At 35.2% G+C, this 20,303-nt stretch overlaps 1 protein-coding gene across 2 annotated transcripts in view; it reads right to left on the bottom strand.

The window, feature by feature from the left end:
* LOC309860869 (cadherin-10) overlaps positions 1 to 20,303 on the bottom strand; it is a 175,001-nt gene that overhangs the window by 117,335 nt on the left and 37,363 nt on the right. The window contains exon 1 of one of the 2 annotated variants that reach the window (XM_082723310.1): positions 15,798 to 15,864. The exons of the other annotated variant lie outside the window; for it this stretch is intronic. The gene's annotated coding sequence lies outside the window, so the exon portion shown is untranslated. Of the gene's footprint in view, positions 1 to 15,797; positions 15,865 to 20,303 lie in introns of those variants that run through there. 2 annotated transcript variants of the gene reach the window in all.

The raw sequence follows: 20,303 nt of genomic DNA, 5'->3' as shown, positions 1-20,303 counted from the left end.
AAAGCTAAATTTTAGAATATGAAAATATAATGTAAAGGAGTGATACTTGTTTGAAATTGTAAACAGAATTATAATTAGAAGCAATTAAGTGGGTTGAGACAACAGTTAAACTATTTCCTGATATGAAAATGTTAAAAATTAATGAAATTCTATACTCATTTCCAATTAACAAATTTATTTTCAAGAAATCTTTTAACACCAAAGTACCTTATTTTAATCTCAAAAATCACTTAGTATGAATATCACATGAAGTTTAAAAATTTTTGAACCATCTCTTAACATTCTGCATTCCTGTCATTCCTTTAGATCAGTGCTTGGCAACATTTAATGTAAATTCACATCTCCTAGGGCTCTGGTTAGATGTCAGTGTTCTCATTTAGTAAGTTTGGGTGGAGCACAAGCTTCTGCATTTCTAACAAGCTCCCCAGTAATGTCAATGAGGCTGGACCACACACTTTGAACAGAAAAACCCAAAGACCTCTCTAAACCTAAATCATCTTCAGAACATGTTCATGACTTCTTCCTGTTTAATGTAGCATGTTACAATGATGGGAAAATACAATAGGAAGATCATTATTATTTCCAAACAATCAGCTTTTTTCCAGATTCTTTTTTAATCAGAAGAAACTGATTCAAGTCAGCGCACTACAGTAATTAATCTGCTCATACTAGAAATTGTTTTCCTTTATATGTACACTTTCAAATCTTTGTCTGAATTTTATTTCATTTTTACAACCAGAGAGTTTTCATTATTTTTCTGAAATATTTATCAAAACCATTGTTTTCTCTAAAATATGCTAATTTTATTTATAAATAGTAAGCCGAGAATGGCAAATTACAGAATATAGTATAATAGACATTTTGACACATCTCAATTATTAATTAAGTCTCCACACATCACAAATGATCAATTAAGCTATAATCCATCCCTGGCTAATAAAAGGAATTAGTCATTCTTCAGTCAGTTGATTATGTTGATTAAGATCTTAATGTACTAGCTTTTAAATTTTTCTTTAATTTTGTCATTTATGATCATAATAGAAAATCCTAAAGATTATTAACACCAAATCCAAGCCTCTATGGATGAACAATTTTAATCCTTTTAGAGTTTCATAGCACCAATACAGCCTAATGACATTTCAAGATCGAGAACTAAAGGAACATTTTTCAGGTGTGTTTATACAATTTAAATGAGCCAGTGCATACTAAATATTTCCTTTTTATGCAGCTGATACCATTTTATGCATCTAGTATAAAGCACTATGTGAGATAATTGAATCAAAGCACTACACTAAGGACTCAAGTAATATGAATCCATATGCTTGATCATATTTTCCAAGAGTTCATTACACATTACCTACTGTGCTCTAATGTCACAGGAAATGCATAATTCTACGTTGAATATTTATCACTCTATCTTAAGTATGTGTCTGCATATGTATCTCTGTTTAGACTGTAAGTTTAAAACAGGATCTCATGTCTTGAATCACAAGTTAAAATAAAGGGACTGCACAAAGTATTAAACATTTTTGGAATTGTACTGAATATTATTATTCTTTCAAAAACATTTCCATGAGAAGGAAACTTGGTTTCTTTTTCTAAAAAAAAAAAAAAAAAACAATGTATCCAGGGCCCTTTATAGCATTTTATACTCACATCCTATTTAAACGTAACATCACGGAATTCACACAAAACATTCGTCAAATTGGAAATCAATATATTCTTTTTGAATGAAATACGTAACACAAAGGTTTGCTAGTATCAGATAAATTATCAAACATTGTGAGGATTGTTACCAATGCAGACAGAATTCCAAGAAGCTCGATTCCTTGCTATTCTCCTCAGATTAAAATTCCCCTTCAAGCAAAACCATTTGAAATTAATTTTATTCCCCAGGAATGTGACCTGCACACAAACCAGCAATACACTTCTCCACTCTACTACGTGTTAACATTTTAACATGATAATTAGCAAAACCAGATAGGACACACATAAATTTAGGGCAGTGTGCGGATAGAGCATGTGGCAGGAGTCAAGAGAGCATTGTTGAGTGAGACACATAAATAGGTGTGGCCATTTTCTCTAAGGTCCCTGCTAATAAGCTAAATAAATAAATAAATAAATAGCACCCAAGAGTTCTTGCTTTGCTCTCTGCAGCCTTTTTAACTTCAGTAGCAAGTGACAGTCCCAGAGGTAACGTGATCTTCGCTCAAGTTAGCAGTGCTAATACAGCTGTGACATTACACCTGCTGCTTCCTGGAAGTCTCATTCTATTGTAGCTCACTAGGATTTATTTCACTATGTGGAAATTGGTAGCAAGAATGCTCTCAGGGTGACTTAAAGATGTTAGGAGAAAAGCCATCTGGTACCCAATTTTCTTTGATCCAGGATTTGAACTGCTTCTGAAAAGCAATAAATGAAGAGATGGGGAGAGAGGGCTTGAGAGTTTTGTTAGGAATTCCTTCCCAAGAGAGGGCATGATTCCTCATTTAATGCATTCTTTGTAGGACATCAAGCAAAAATTTCCATAGCTAGAAGAAAAAAAAAAACACTTAAAGATAACTTCCTTTTGAAGTTATTTATGTGAAGCCTGTGCATGTACTAATAAATAACATGCAAACAATCACTGCACTTCACTGTGTTCTACTATGTGAATTTATAGCAAAGGCACAAAATTGGGGTCAACCAACAGAAAACTGTGTTCTTGCTGTCCAACCTAAAAGTGCAGAAAGACATGACATTAACTTGTAAAATTAGTCAAAAGTACAAATGTGGAGATACATTATCGGTCATAAAATATCTACTTCATTTATAAATATAGTTATTACATGTGGAGAAGCACAGTAATCATAAGACAGATCTTTACTGGCAAGCATTTATGAGACGGTCAGGCTTAAATAAAAGAAGCAGACAATTTTATCAGCACTAATTTTTAATTCTAATTATGCTTCAATATTTGCACAATACTAAAAAGCCCATTTGTAGATAGCCTATCTTATCTCTATGTGGAGGCCCATTACATAAAAAAGGATTAACTCCTAAATTATGCATCTGTAGCTGAAATATAAAATTGAAATAGCATTGCGTTTAATTTCATCTTCTTGAGGGCAGAAAGGACTAGATTGTAATTTATTTTCTATTTTTCATAATGCCTGGCTCAATGTTAAATAGTACTTTCATCATAGTTTTCAACTGAACTAAAAAGATAGTATACGGTTTATTTCTTTATTTTCTATTTTTTATTCATATTTTTAAGTCTTTAAGATATCAGTGCTTAAGTATAGACTCTAGACTCTAAAACATTGCATGAGATTTGTAGATACTTTAATAGTTTAATAGTTTAAATAATTAAATAATTTAATATGTTAATAATTTACTTTAATAGTTCAAATTAAGTTTAATAATTTAATACTTTAGTAGTTTACTTTAATAGTTCAAATTAAGCCAGATTATAATGAGCACCCTAATATGCTAGTTGTACCAATAGTTGTGTGTCAGTGTGTTTTGTTTTGTTTTTCACAATCTCAGAGGGGTGTGCTTAGAATTTTCAGTATGTAGATGGGGTCACTGAGGTTCAGAACTGTTCTCTCAACAACGTTTATAGAGCACTTTCTGTGCACCATACAATTTGCTGTATGGAAGCTGTCAAATGTGAACAAAGCTGAAACAACTCTCACAGTCTAAGAACTAAGTGTTGATGAGCACCAAATCCAAACATGAATGGTCTGAGAAAGCTTTCTTCAGAGTATCATGTGCTACATGACACATACGGAATAGGAAACAATGTCCTTGAGGAGGACATTGCACCACGTGTGCATGATGTATGCAAACTAGCATGGTCGTTAAACCGAGTTCTGGCAACCCAGTACGATGGACTGGTGTCCCATGAATTGGAATAATGGGTCATGAATATGTGATGGGTCACAAATAGGAAAAACAATGTGCAAAGCTCTGGGGACGGGGCAAGGAGGATGTTCATGGACAAAATGGAACACTTCCCTTTGCTTTTATGACACAATTCTTCAGAAGCCTAAGCTCAAACCTAAATTTAGGTCCAGGCCTGTTAAGATGCAGAGTCCAAGTCATCTGATTGTTCAACCCCAATTTTCTCTCAGTCAGGTCTGTCTTATCAAGGAGGAAGCAGAAGGCAAGCTGAGAACAAAGTACAAGCCTACACCCCGCAATCTCCCCTGTCACCCGGTGGGATATGTGTGACAGTCCTCAGACACTCCTGCCTGAGCTAAAGCTAAGGGAAGGGAAAACAAACGGATAATTTACACAGATTATAGTCCTGCAGGACAGGAGTGTCCCTCAGTTTACACATGTCTTAGTGATTAACTGAAGAAAAAAAAAAAATCAATCTTATCAATAGTCTAACTTCCAGAGACCCATAGACTCAGTTTCCTGGAGCCCTAACATAACCCATCCATCTATACTAATGTGGAAAACAAAGGTAGAAGGACTGTAAATAAAATAAAATTTCCTTATAACGTATCACCCATTGACAAGTCCTTGAAATAGGCAGAGTGAACTGTCCTAGGGACTTAACTGACCCTTTGTTAAAGGCAAAAGGCAACCTTAGCCTGATCCCCAGGATCCTGTAAGTCTACTCTAACATACAGAAATTTCTTTGGAAACCTTTATTTCTACCCCCAGCCCCACCCCAAGATACATGTTGGGAATCATCCCCAAAGTATATGACCCACTGATATACATCTGAAGAGACTCATTGACTAAGAGATAGGCAGGACTAGGAAGGGAGAGGTAGGTAGAGGGCTAAGGGATCAGGCTCACAGAAATGCCAAAAAGGTGTGAGGAAACCAGGGATAAGGGAACAAACCAGACCACGCTGCCTTAGCTGGGCTCTTGTTATAACAGTCACTTGTGACCAATAAAGAATTACCAGACCCCAAAAAAGGAGTAAACCATTAAAGATGTTATCACCAGTTCTTACTGAAACCAAGATGTCACAAGATTGTTAAGTCCACAAGCTCCCTGGTCAGTTCTAAATAAAAGAGCGTCTGTGGAGGCCCACGCAGGCAACTCTGTTGAGACCTCTCTCACTCTGGAGAGCTTCTTCTGTATCCTAGCTTAATAAAATTCTCTCATCTCCTTTGTGAGATTCATTCTTCAACTCTGTGAGGCAAAAATCCGCTCTCCTGCTTCATTATGACTTTCATGGGCCCTATGTAGTTTACTTTTGTGGGCTTTTTCCTCGATAAAATAATAAGAACCAACATTTTATAATGGTATTCATAGAAAGACACATATTAATATTACATATTAAAGCATGGTCTTTGACCTAAAATTTCAATTTTTACCTGTGATTTAAAAAAAAAAATAAACCTATTTTGATGGGTCCCTCCCCTAAAAGTACTAGGAACCCTAAGTTCTTTACATACTCTGCCTACTGGGGAAGTTGGTCCTAACCGTAGCAGCAAACATATGATCAAACAATTTTGAATCAAGCTTCAGAAATAAATTTTTTTACCCATAATTTCCTCTGACAGATATGGAAAGAGTTTCAAGAGTAATGTTACACGATGTGCTCAGTCTCAAATAGTGTCATAACCACTAACTCAGGTCACCAGATCTCCCTTGCACTGTTCTGAAATGTCTTGCATAATTTAATAATGAATAGATGTTATCATGATTAAAACTTAACACTTAAACACTGTTAGTGAGAAGACATCCTTGCTAGCTTCCAGTTTGCTGAGCACAGAAAAGATGAACCTACTTGAAGGGGGAGATCTGACAGCACAAGTGTGTGAACTACAGATCATGAAACTATCTGGACATATACACAGTAAGTTCCTGGATAAAGAGTATCTACTAAAAATGTTAATGAGAGCCGTAAGTGGGTAGGAGAAGAATAAATGAAACAAGATGGGATTGGGAGGGAGACAAACCATAAGTGACTCTTAATCTCACAAAACAAACTGAGGGTTGCTGGGGGGAGGGGGTTTGGGAAAAGGGGGTGGGATTATGGACATTGGGGAGTATGTGCTTTGGTGAGTGCTGTGAAGTGTGTAAACCTGGTGATTCACAGACCTGTACCCCTAAGGATAAAAATATATGTTTATAAAAAATAAAAAATTAATTAAAAAAATAATAAAATATTATATAGAAGGATAACATAAAAAAAAAGAATTAAAAAAAATGTTAATGAGAGGGACGCCTGGATGGCTCAGTGGGTTAAAGCCTCTGCCTCCGGCTCGGGTCATGATCTCAGGGTCCTGGGATCAAGGTCCTGCTCAGCGGGGAGCCTGCTTCCCTTCCTCTCTCTCTGCCTCTCTCTGCCTACTTGTGATCTCTGTCTGTCAAATAAATAAATAAAAATCTTTAAAAAAAATGTTAATGAGAATGTGTTTGGACATATAAATTCCACAGATTGTTTTTGACTTAAAACATCATTGACAGGGGCGTCTGGGTGGCTCAGTTAGTTAAACAGCCAACTCCTGCTTTCGGCTTAGCTCATGATCTCAGGGTCCTGGAATCGAGCCCCCGTTTTGGGCTCTGTGTTCAGGGCAGAGGAGTCTGCTGAAGATCCTCTCTCTCTCTCCCTCTGTTCCTCGCCTTGTGCTCTCTCTCTCTCAAAGAATTAAACAAAGTTATAAAAACAAACAAAAAGACATGTTACTGACATGCTGAATTTTAAGTACAAATTTGTAATTCAAGTTGCTTTGAGGACAAAGTTTCAGGAGCAGTCTTTCTTTTTAAAGAATTGTGTTTTAAGAAGGAAAGTTAGAATTAAGACAGAAAATATTAAAAATATTAAGAATTTTCTTTAAAGAACATAGATATACATAGATATACATAGTTTCTGTCCCTTTCTCTAACTTACATTCCCTGATCCTGGCCTCATCACTGTCAACCAGCCAATTCTCAGCAATGTCTTTTGGAATTCCAATGGAAATAGGGCTCTCAGCTTTTCATGTGATAAGTTTTATGACCACCTATTTTTAGAAGTTTTGGTTTCCAAGTATGTGTATTTGACTTTTTTTTTTTTTTTTTTTTTTTTTTAGTGCAAACATCAATGGAGGAATCATCACCTGCCTGTCATTATTTTTAACCATTTGAAAGTATTATAGTTTAATGTCTGTTTTACTGAATCATTTAGTGACTAAATCCAGTGTAATACAAAAAAGTCACTAATGCAAAAATCCACACTATTGAAGGCAATAAAATTTGTAAGCTTTCAGATATTAAAGGAAAAAACTGATTCCTGAAAAAATTATATACTTGACCCATATTCAGTCACAATCACTGTGGGAACTAGAAAGATGAATCATTTTAATAAGAATTTAGTGAGATAAGATCAGTGCCAGAAACAAAGTAGTACATCTAAATTCTGGACCATTAAGACACAATCTATAAAATCACATTGACTCAAGTCAACTGCAAATTGCTCAGCATTTCCTAGCTCCCTTGGATGGGTGGTAGATGTTCTGCATATAACCCCTTCTGGGTGCATGATACATTCTGAATTTCTGCATGGGGATTCTTATTACATGGTGCGACATCCTAACTTTTGGATTATTCCTCCAAACGAATTCTATGTCTTGGATTATTCCTCCAAATTAATTCTACATCTTGGAAAAAAGCATATTTTTTATTGTTTTGTGTGTTTGTGTATGTGTTTGCGTTCTTGTGCATGAATGGCTTTTAATGGACTGAGATAATCAAAGGAAATATACAATATATGCATTGTATTTAAGGAGTTTTTAACTTATTTTCCTGCCTTCTACAACCACCAAGAATCATAAATACCTGGGGGTGGGGAGATAAGTAGGGGATATAGAAAAGAAGTTCAATGTAGATTAAATTTTCACCTTTTTTTTTTTTTTTCTCATGAGTCAGCTATGGAATGGAATAAGTGGTCACAAAGAAGGCATATACCTCAAGTACTAATTTTCTAAAATGGAAGTCTCCTATATTCATTCAAGATCTCTCCTGATTTCTTTTGTCGACATGAACATTCACCTTTTTAAGCACAGTACATTGATTACTTCCATAATTTATCTTGAATGATAACAATTTCATTTGATGTTAAAACTCTAAAACCAGGGGCACCTGAATGGCTCAGTGGGTTAAGCCACTGCCTTTGGCTCAGGTCATGATCTCAGGGTCCGGGATCTAGTCCCACATTGGGCTCTTAGCTCAGCAGGGAGCCTGCTTCCCTTTCCCTCTCTCTCTGTCTGCCTCTCTAACTACTTGTGACCTCTGTCAAATAAATAAATAAAACCTTAAAAAAAAAAAAAACCTCTAAAACCAGAGCTGACTTCAATTTTTATTTTTTTAGATTAATTTATTTGAGAAAGAGAGAGCGGAGAAGGAATCCTCAAGCAGACTTCCTGCTGAGCATGCAGCCTTACATGCGGCGTGATCCCAGGACCCTGAGATCACCCCCTGACCCAAAATCAAGAGTGGGCCTCGTAACCAACTGAGTCACCCAGATATCCCCGATTTTAATTTTAAAAATAGAAGTAGGACAACTACCAGGGAAGAAATAAAACATCTGTGGTATATCCAAGGAACAGAGAGTGTGATGGGAAACATAGCACTGTGCCCAAGTCGAAGTATCAGTAGTTTCTGCCCTCTTCAGCTTAAGTTATAAAGACTGTTCAGTCCAACCTGTACTCTTGGTCTATGGATTCTAAAGCAAACCAAGCAGGATACACACGGGAATGCATGCACATGCACACACACACACACCCACACACACACACACATCAACAGTGGACTCATATGTCTAATGCTGAATATACTTTAAAGCTCTAAAAAAGAAGAATCCATAGCACTCGGGAAAGGATGATAAAACTGAATGACAAGAACACACAAAAAACAAAATATCATTTAAGATCACAAAGCTCATAATGGTCCTTTCCAATTCCATTCCCCCAAATATTTGATATGTCTGGTATGTAGTGCAAATGTATACCCTAAGTTTGCAACTGCAAAGTGTGATTACAAAATCATAATTGAAATTGTGCAACTGGAAAAAATTAATATTTGAAGTTAATAAAAAATAATGTTAGTATGTATACTCACATCATCGCAAATGGCAAGATTGCATTCTTTTTATGGCTGAATAATATTTCATTATTCTTTATCCATTCATCAGTTGATGGACACTTGGGTTGTTTCCATAATTTGGTTATTGCAGATAATGGTACTATAAACATTGGAGTACACGTATCCCTTTGAATTAGTATTTTTGTATTTTGGGGGTAAATACCTAGTAACGCAATTGCTGGATCATAAGGTAGTTCTATTTTTAATTTTTTTTAAAACCCCCATATTGTTTTCCAGAGTGGTTACACAACTTTGCATTCCCCCCAAGAGTACAAGACATTTCCTTTTTTTCCCATCCTTGCCAACACCTGTTGTTTTTTGTGTTGTTGATTTTAAATTGAATAAAATTTCAAAAAATGATGTATTTTAAAATTTGTAAGGTATAGTTAAAGAAGTGTTTGGAGGGATAATTATAGCATTGAATATCAATTGCAGTAAAAAAAAACATAAGTCAAATCAATTATCTAAGCTTTTTAAAATAGATTATTAAAAGAAGAATTAATCTTCAGGAGACAAAAGCATATATATACACATAATAAATATATATATATTTAATATACAATGATATGATATATATAGTATGTCTTTTATAAGGGACATAATAAACAGAAAATAAAATCATAAACTTAGGGAAAATAATTACAAACACATATGTGGTAAAGCATTTATCCTTAGTACATTAAAAAATACCAAAGTCAATAATTAAACAACCCAATTGAAAATAGGCACAGGCTTGAATAGGCATCTCAATAGTAACAAAGAATACTTATGCCAAATAATTACATAAAGAGATGCTCAACATCATTCACCATTAATAAAAACCTGAAAAGTAAAACCACAATGTTTACCATTATACTACATTAAATAGCTAAAATAAAATGTAAAAAAGACATTAACAAGTGTGGAAAGGATGCAAAGCATATGAAACTTCAATACTTTGCAGGTGGGAATGCAAAATATTCTATCATAATTAAGGTTTCTTAAAATGTTACATATATACTTACCATTTGAAGTAACGTTCTTATTCTAGGTATTTGTCCAGGAGAATTAAAGACATTTGGTCACATGAAACTACAGTATATGTAAATGATCATACCCACATTTTTTGCAATTCATTAACCTGGAAAGGATCTGAATGTCCTCAAATGGGTGCTGGGTAAGGGTGCTCACAAACGTTCACTGACATGTTCCTTGTCAGTAGAAACATATGAACTACTGATACAGCAACATGAATGAATCTCAAATACATTTAAAAAAAAGGACTTAAAAATCATATATAGTGTATAACTCCATTTATATGACATTCTCGAAAGAATAGAAAGAAATATAGGGACTCAAACCCCAGAAGATTAGTGGCTGCCGGGGCCCCATTACCACAGAGTGACATGAAGGAACTTTCTGGAGGAGATGGAAATGTTCTCTATCTTTTCTGCGAGAATGGCCATGAGAGAGTATACATTTGTCAAAATTTGTGGAATTTTACACTAAAAAGGATGAATTTACTCTATGTAAATTACACCTTCATACAGATGGCTAATAGGTAATGAAGAGATGCTCAGCATCACTAACCATCAGGGACATGGAAGTCAAAACCACAATGAAATCTCATCTCGCAACAGTCAGAGTGCTTATTACATAGAAGGATAACTGTCATTTCTCAAAAAGGATATTTAGCTTCGTTGTACTTATCTTTATCAAATATCAAATATTTTAATAATTTTAAAAGCATTTAAGAATGTGTGTTTTTGTAAATTATCCATAAAATTAACAACTACATGGTATTTACAAATCTAATTAGGCAATATCCAGAAAAGATTTATTATTTTGAAATTTTATTCAAATCAGTGCATCCTTTATTCTCCTCTGAGACACTGGTGGTCCAAAGAAAAAGATGCCCTAAGGTCTATGCCCCAACTTACTTCCTTTTATTCTTTAATTCTAGCTACTTACCAGTTGTCAAAACAACAGACTAAACCTATTACCTAAAAGTGTGCCAAGGATCTTTTTAAAATCTACGTAATCTCATCAAGACTTTATAACCTGAGTTTGGCCTGCCACTCACAGTTTCAGAAAACAGGGAGTCAGTGCAATGGTGCATACATTATCAGGGCTCTGAGAGTCCATGCCTGCTTATGGGAGTGTGTAATTTAATAAAGTGTTCATTGATGTCAGCACCCTAGCTCATCACACTTGTGTTGATCTCAAGGCTACAGCACAGAGACTCCTACTGCTAATTAGATGACTGAAGTAAGATTACATTTCCCCTTGGAGCCAGACGCAAACGTGGGAAAGTTATTCTCAAAGGGAGTTAGATTTTCGAGTATCTGATGGAACAGAAAAAAAATAGGGAAGGATACACTTTAGGAAGAGCCAGCTAGAGAAAAGAACTAGACAGAGTTGCATTATAAATGATAACAAAAGTTATGAAATACACCACCAGGCTCCCAATGTTCCCACTTTATTCACACACAAATTTCTAACATAAATTATAAATAAGGAATCATATTTTTATGATGTTCATGTTAAACTTTATAACAATCTCTTGTAAATCGCAGAGAAATTCAAGAGCCATGAGTTAGAATTCCATATATTGTATTTTACACTTTACTGTCTAGGGATGCCTATTAGTTCTACCTTTCAAAATTATACCCAAAAAAGTCAAATTAATGATTTCTCAAAAGGAGTTAAATTATGTATCATTCACAATGCTAGGAAGGATTTTTCATCTAAGATCATACAAATGGAAGTTTTGTTAATATTGAAGCAAAAGCAAATATTCTGTGATGATTTTCATAAAAGTGTTTTATTAATGCTTTAAATATTTTATCTCCTACTCTAACCTAAATATTAGATATTATCTTGTGATAAAAAATTACCTGGTCAGTATTATTATAAAGGTAACTTTATATTTAAAGCAAGCCTTCCCCTTTCTTTTAATTTGATAACATCAGTCTAGACATTTCAGCTGCCGACAAATTGAATTCTTTGTTTGTCACTGATAAATCCTTGACAAGAAGTAGTTAGTATTTGGAAGAAGTACACTAAACAGTGTATGCGATGCAATATTTTATATTTTTAATAATTACATAGACAGTCTTACAAAATAAGTGGACTGCAAGTTAAATTATCACATTTTAAATCAGCAGTAATGAAAAAAGATATGGAATAGTAATAGATTCTATTAGCAAGATGAGCCATCTTTCTTGAGTTTTCTTACTTTACCTGTCAGCACAATATGTGTTGCTCTTTAATGGTTTGATTTATTTATGTCCTGAATATTTTAACAAAAGATTTCAAAATATAAAATATCAGCGGAAATTGCATTATCTCAATATTTGTGAAAAAAATTAAAATTTTTATTATCCCATCGCTTAATCAATCCATTCAATGAACAACTATTTAATTCTTAGTATGAACCAGATACTGTGATATATAATGAGTATTTAAAGGTACAACAAAACTCCCTTAAACAACCAAACAAACTTAATATTCACTGAATAAACAGCATTTTTAAAGTTATTAAGATTTGTGCATTTAAAAAATTTCTCATGACACATGTTGATAGTTGCTACACCCCAATTAATTAATTTTTTTTATTTATTTTTTTTTAAAGGGTTAAGCTTTGCCGTGATTAATTTTTTATTTTTTTTAATTTATTTAGTCAGAGAGAGAGAGAGCGCGCGAGCACAGGCAGACAGAGTGGCAGGCAGAGTCAGAGGGAGAAGCAGGCTCCCCGTGGAGCAAGGAGCCGGATGTGGGACTCGATCCCAGGACGCCCGGATCATGACCTGAGCCAAAGGCAGCTGCTTAACCAACTGAGCCACCCAGGCGTCCCCACCCCAATTAATTTTACACCATTCTTTGGGCTGGAGATTTTGGGTGTTAGGTTCCAAGGATTTAGATAGAATAAAATGGTTATTATTTCACAGTGAGTTTCAAATTGTATTTTCTTTAGTGTATCTGTAGAAAGCCAGTAATTGTTGAATTTGTAAAGCTTTAATAAGAACCTCAGTATGGAGAGAAGTAAGGATAAAATTAGAATTCTCACTCCACTGGAAAGGAGGAAACCACTAGGAATTCTGAAGGGCTCTCAGGATAACAAACGGAATGACAAGTGGTCAAAGAGGGTTAGTCTCTCGGCTCCTGACCATTTCTTCCTTTTCTATGCCTCTAGTCAACATCTTTAAGGTTTGGTGGGGTGGAAGTGGGGGGAAGAGCTAGAAGCTTAAACTGGGTAGGTAGATAGATGAATATGTCTAGGTAGGTGAATCAGAGAACAGACCGACAGACAGAGTCTCATACAATCTCATACAATCAAGCACATCCTGAAGAATCAATTCATGAGCCAGAACAAGTATTAGAAGGGGGAGAAGACAAGACAACGAAATGGGACCACAGACTTCAGCCACAAGATTACAACTACCAGAAGATATGAAGCCAACCATACTACACCAGAGGCGGGCAAACTCTGGAGGAATCTACCAAAATAATCATCCCTGAAATGATTACAGTGTACTTTTTAAGGACTAGCTACATTGCAACAGAGACCAACAGGTATCCAAGAGACCAGACATTGCCACCAGAAGACTATGAGAGCTTCCCTGCAATGTTCTGCTTTCTGTTCTTCCCTATTAGACTTCTTTCTACACACATATTGCTCAGCCTGGCTGGAGTCATCCTCACTACTGCTAACCATCTCCTAATTCCCCTGGTCATTTGGCTCTGTGTCCATGATCAGACACCCTCAGAATTTCTAACAATGCTGTTAGCTGTCATATGTCTGTTGATCTTTTCCAGAATTCAGGTAATAACACCTGGTAAGCACTATAATGCAAGACAGTGGTGGAGAGCCAAGACACTGGAAGGAAACCTATTAAAAGTTATCGGCATATTTTAAGGGGCTCCTGGACTCAAAAATATTCCATATCGATATATATACACTGGACATTTTTAGCTAGTTAATTTTTTTTTTTTTTTGTAGGGCCTAATTTTATCTTGAGACAGTTCTGGAAAATTGAATTTTATATATGACCAATTATTACATTCCAATCACTGAGCAAAGTACTCTCACAAATGCTGTTACTTCTTAACATACTGTGAATTAGATTTCTAATTATATGATTGAGAAAAATAAGGCAAAAACATTTAAGATGCATGTGTTGCACTATAGAAAATAACATTTTATTAAATAGCTTCTTAAGTATAAATTGAATTCTTTAATCTTAATTTCAATAAACAGTAGTTTTATAGGCCATTGAAAAATTTCATTGACTGGGGTCATCTGTATTTTTATTTCTACTACGCTAATTGTAGTTGATTAAATTTAGAGATAGATATTTAAATATTAATATCTTTCATATTATAAATATGAATGTTTGGCCTCCATTTCAAAAAAACACTTATGATTAAAACATTACATTTTCTTTGGATGGCAATGCTAAATAGCTCTACCAAATGGAATTATGATCCCTGAATATAGAGATTATATATTGATTCAATTTACTTCTGGTGAAATCTTCATACTAACATCAGTAAATACTTCCTGGCAATATTCTCATCCTTAATTTTATTTTTCTTAGTCCAAATCTTCAAGAATATCTTAAGTTCCTGTACTTATGTGCATTTGGGGGTACAGAAGAAAGATGGGAAATGATAAAGAGGTAAAGAAATGTGAACAGGTGAGAGTACAGAACAAAATATGGCTGCTCCCCCTTTTACTGAGCTCCTGAGAGGAAAACAAATCCCCCCTTAGCTTCTCCAAAGGATCAATAATTAATAATTACTAAAATACAATTAAAAAGAACAAAAACCCTCCAAAGGCTCAACATTGGCTAAGTAACTCTTATAGGCCAAACATATTTCTAGGTAGTTTAAATACTGTTTCCCATCTTAAATTATTTACTGTTCTGGGAAAGGTTTTTTTTTTTTTTTATGTATTTATTTGAAAGAGAGAATAAGAGAACAGGCAGAGAATTGGGAGAGGGCCGGAAACTCTAGACTACCCACTAAGTGCAGAGCCCGACCCTGGGTTGTGGGGTGGGGGTTTGGTAGTCAGTCTCACAATCCTAAGATTATGACCTAAGCAGAAATCAAGAGTTGGTCACTCAACCAACCAAGCCACCCATGCACCTTGTAAAAGGACTTTATTACTTCATTTTTTTTAATCCCTAGGACTTAGCATGGATCCTTGTATATACAGTCACTCAATAAATCATTGGAAAAAATTATTGGAAAGTAACATATTATTTTTCCTTGGCAGGATACCCACATCTAGATCATACAAACTATTAATACCATTTAACTGATACATCTCAAAAGTCTGAGGAATTATGCAACATGTCTCATGTGGCATAGCTAGTAAGTGACTAAACTAAGATTTTAGAACAGTCTCTTGCTTTCCTCTTTATTATTATATGATCTAGTTCATATAATAAATAAGACTGTTTAACTTGTAAAACAGCAATAAACATAGTTACAGAAGAGAATATGAAACGGGATTACTAGAAATGTGGTTTAAAAGTTCCTATCACCTATTTTTCAGAATAGGTTTTTGTTAATTGGTAGGTATATGTCTAACATGGTCCCTAGTGCTCTCTCCCTCCTGGTGTCCACAATCATGTGTAATCCCTTCCTCTTTAACATTGGACTGACCTAATGACTTGCTTCTAACCAACAGAATACAGGAAGCATGAGAGAGAATAATTTGAAAAATTATGACTTACATCTTGCTAGCAGACTCTCTATTGCCTTCTCTGCTTACATGATCGAATGACAGGCTGCCATGTTGAAGAGGATCATGTGACAAGCAGCTGACTCTGGCCGAGGGCCAAGAGCCATCAAAGAACTGAGGCCCTCTGTCCGACAACTTATGAGTAACTGAGTTCTGCCAACAACCACCTATTCAGTCCCTCTCATGGCTCCTTTGACTGCAGCCTGTGAGAAAGATCTATACTGGACCCAGCCAAATTATGCCTGGATTCATGACCTACCGTCACTGTGATATAATCAAAGTATGTTGTTTTAAGCAGCTAAATTTTCTGATAATTTGTGACATGTTAATATATAACTAACATGATAAAATTCAGAAAGATTAATTTAAAAAATCATATATTCCAGAAACAGGTATCAGTTGCTTATAATTATACAAATAGATGTAGTTAAGGGACGCCGTGTCCTAAAGCCTCTTGGAAGTAAGAATAGTTACTTGTTACACTTAACTAATGAATCATTGAACACTGCATCAAAGACTAATTATGTACCATACAGTGGCTAACTGAACATTAAAAAAAAAAACATAGTTACTTGAACTACAATAAATGCCATATTTTATCTGGTTCCAAACACAATAAGGTACTTCAAAAAGAAAATTTTTCAAAAATTGTTATTTGTTTTTTGTAGATAGATACACCAGTTCTTATGACCTTAACAACTCAAAGATACATTGCTTTTTCACATTTTAGCACCTTTGAAAGGAGAAAACATCTTTCAATGAATGACATAGTTGAATTGAAAGACATTTATTCTCTTACTGATACAAAATAACAGTGTTAACAAAACTGATAAACATAATAATTTATGCATGTCTTAAAGTATAAAATTTTAATTTTCTTTCTTTTTGATCTGTAATATTGGATTATAAATCTAACTCATGATTACAGTGGTCCTTAGAAATTCAAAGAAGTCATCTAAGAAAATATACAGCCCTAAAATTTATACACATATTTCTTACAATAGTTTAAAAAGTTATTTTTTTCATTTGTTCGAGTTTATTGCTTTTATTTTTTTATTTTTTAAAGATTTTATTTATTTATTTGACAGAGAAAAAGAGATCACAAGCAGGCAGAGAGGCAGGCAGAGAAGGGGAGAGAGGCAAGCAGGCTCCCCGCCGAGTAGAGAGCCCCATGCAGGGCTCGATCCCAGGACCCTGAGATCATGACTTGAGTCGAAGGCAGAGGCTTAACCCACTGAGTCAGCCAGAAGCCCCAAGTTTATTGCTTTTAATCAGTACAGTTAAATTGGTATGACCCTAATTGAACTTTGGGAATGCATGATGGTTTTTCCACTCATCAAAAATGTACATGTTTATAACAGCCTCTGATAGGATATTACTATTATGTTTTTGAGTCTTTTTAAAAGGATGATTGAATTTTTGAATTAGTATTGTGCAGTACCTTATTTGCAAAGCATGAGGACACACGCTTCAGAGATATAAGTCACATCTCTTGTTTCTGAGACAAACTTTAGGAATATCATTGTCATCTAGAATAATCCTTGACCACTTTGACATGGAAAAAAAAATAAAAGAGTGCAATGTAATGTTTTTCATTCTACTTTTGCTAGAGGTATCTGCTTCTTAAAATTGAAAATGGAAAATTGAGGTGCACATCAGCAGTAGGGAACATGTGGAAAGTGGCCTAGGTATCAGCATTCAACTGTTATTATTTCATATTTTGACTATAGTTGTGGTGAACAAAAGTACCGTAAAAGTAAAATCAGGAAAAACAATGCATTTGTACTCTCTGCTGTAAATATATCAATGAAAGGTATAAATAACTAGATGGTTGATAAGACTCATTTGTACAGCAGTATGATTGACTTTTATAGCCTTGCTAGCAGAAAAGAGAGATTAAATCATCTTTATTTTCTACATAGCCTCTTACTTTTCTGTATAGTAGTTTTCAAAATTTTGTTCATTGTTTCCACTGTATTCTTTGCCCAATTCTTTGGGTTGCAAGCATCCTTTTCACTGGAAAAAAATGAAGTATAGCTTTCATTTATTATAACAATTAAAGGAAGTCCTTGGAAGTCTTTGAGGTAGCTTGTGAAGATGTTCTCAGTAAGTAGGAATTGGAACCATGTTGCAATATAGGACATGCTGGCAATTGTCTCAAGCTTTACAGGAACTAATTTGGGGGCATATGATTTACTAGTCATTAAAGAACCCGTCTCTTGCAAAGATACAATATATAGTACAGAGGAAATCTTTTCATTATCTTTAGAGTAGAAAGACTTCTAACAGAAAGGCCTTTGTGAATGGGCTTCTATTGTTTTCTCATCACCACTGAAAACACCTTGACTTCACTATTCAGTATGTAGGTGTTTGTTGAGTGAAGCATTTAAGAATAGAAAAATTACAGATGCAACCTGAAGTCTGAGGAATTATTTATTTGGAGGGATACCTAAACAGCCAAATCTAACAGATGGTCTTCAGAGTAAAATATGTGTTCTGAAGGAGTATGACTAAAGTCAGATCAGACAGCTAAGGCACATAGTCTTATCATTCTGATAAGGTTTTCTGGTTCGATTGTATGGTTGGTGTTAGTGTATGGCTATCATTCAAACTCAGTGGATCTGTAAGTGTTAAAAAAAAATAATGACTCATCTTGATAGAACAAGCACTGGATCTGAGGACAGACCATCTCGGCCATGATAATGTACCAGGCGGGAAAAGGTAAAGGACTGATAAAAGTCACGGTCAAACAACGGGACCTGGCGTAACACAACAGGCAGTATAGTCCCCTTCTAAGCCCAGAGAGAAATAGAAAAATATCTACTACTGTCATGAAATTCATTCGGGTTTGCCCCCTTTCAACAACAGACACGCTTCCTTCTGATTGGATGGCATCGAATTTAGACAATATAAATATGGGAACAGAAAAAGGAAGAGCCATGAAATTGTATTTGCTGATCTTGCTGCAATCTAGGATGGACACATGTATTTTAAAATTTGAGATAATAGAGGGTTATTAAGCTTTTGGTAACGGACCCAGCATGACGCTCCGGCAGCCAGCGAAAGGGATGAGGAATCAGTCCTACAACGTCTTCTCTGCCATTGCCTTTCACAACCTTCCCACTGCCCTGGCCACCATCTGATGAAGCTAGTTCTGTTGTGTTTTTCAAACAAGAGAAGCAGAGATCTAGGTACAACTCTCAGGCTACTGATGTCTGCAATAATTATCTCTGCCAACTAAAATGATATTTGAGGATGAAAGCTGGACACTATTGAAAGTGAGGCAGAGCACAAGACCCATCTTTCTCTGGGCTTTCTTCATTTTGCCACCGGCTTGCTCATTGTTTACCAGCTGCATCCAAGAGAACAGAGCTTATTTTTTTAATGTACCCCCCACCCTCACTGTTTTTCTGTTGCCTAAAATAGTAGCTGACTAAATGTGTAGGCTTTGGCTTCAACCATAATACCATCTTCAACTGCAGGAGCTCAGCACCTGGAGGCATTCACATGTTCTGATGTCTCCAGCGAGTGTGGCCATTACCCCAATCCACTTATGTACATTCTTAACTATGCTTTTTTTCCTTTTAAGTTAAATTCAGGTGTATTTTACATATAAAAATACACATATTTAATGTATGCATTTTGATGAGTTTGGATATATATGCATGCACCTGTGACATCATCCCCACAATCAAGGTAATAAACATGTCCATCACTTCCAAAAGATTCCGTGCATCCCTTGTTTTTGCATATGGTAAAAACACTGAGCATGAGATCTATCCTTTTAAATTTTTAAATGTATAACACAATATTATTAACTATAGGCTCTATGTTGCACAGTAGATCTCTAGAACTTACTCATTTCCTGTAACTGTAACTTTGTACCCATTGAATGCCAACTCCCCATTTCCTCTTCCCCACCTTGTTTCCAGTTGCCTGAGTTACTCCGAATGCATTATAAACTACCTCTGTCTATTTTTCTAATGTCATCTTTCATATATTTCTCTTGGTTGGTTTTCTTCTCCCTCCATTTATTTCCACCAATACATCAAGGCCATTTCTGCATCAGTATCTTTACACCACTATATCACTGCTCCTCCTGTGTGGAAAGCTCTCTGCTCACATTTTGCATATAACACATTTCACAACTCTCAAGTCTGAACTCAAATATCACCTCCTCAGAAATCTCTGTCTTACTTAAAACTGGGCCTCAAAGATATTCCTGTTCACCTCATTCGTTTCTTTTGTAGACTGTTATCACACAGTGATATCAGTGCTATTTTTATCTGATACTTAACTCTCTGTCATCTATACCTAAAATGCATCATAATACATGATTCCAGGGAACTAGTATTTGTTGTTCTTTCTTAAATACACAAACACAGAGCCATACCGAGTACATGGTAGAACAATATTCTGTTGGCAACAAACGAATGAAACGGAGAATGAAAACTTAAGTCTTTTCTAAATCTAGGGAGCTTCCCTAAAGTCTTCTATG

The sequence above is a fragment of the Mustela nivalis genome (genome assembly GCF_964662115.1).
Source record: "Mustela nivalis genome assembly, chromosome: 3".
Taxonomy (NCBI): domain Eukaryota; kingdom Metazoa; phylum Chordata; class Mammalia; order Carnivora; family Mustelidae; genus Mustela; species Mustela nivalis.
The sequence above is the reverse complement of the archived record's forward strand: the minus strand, read 5'-3'. Positions and strand labels throughout refer to the sequence as shown.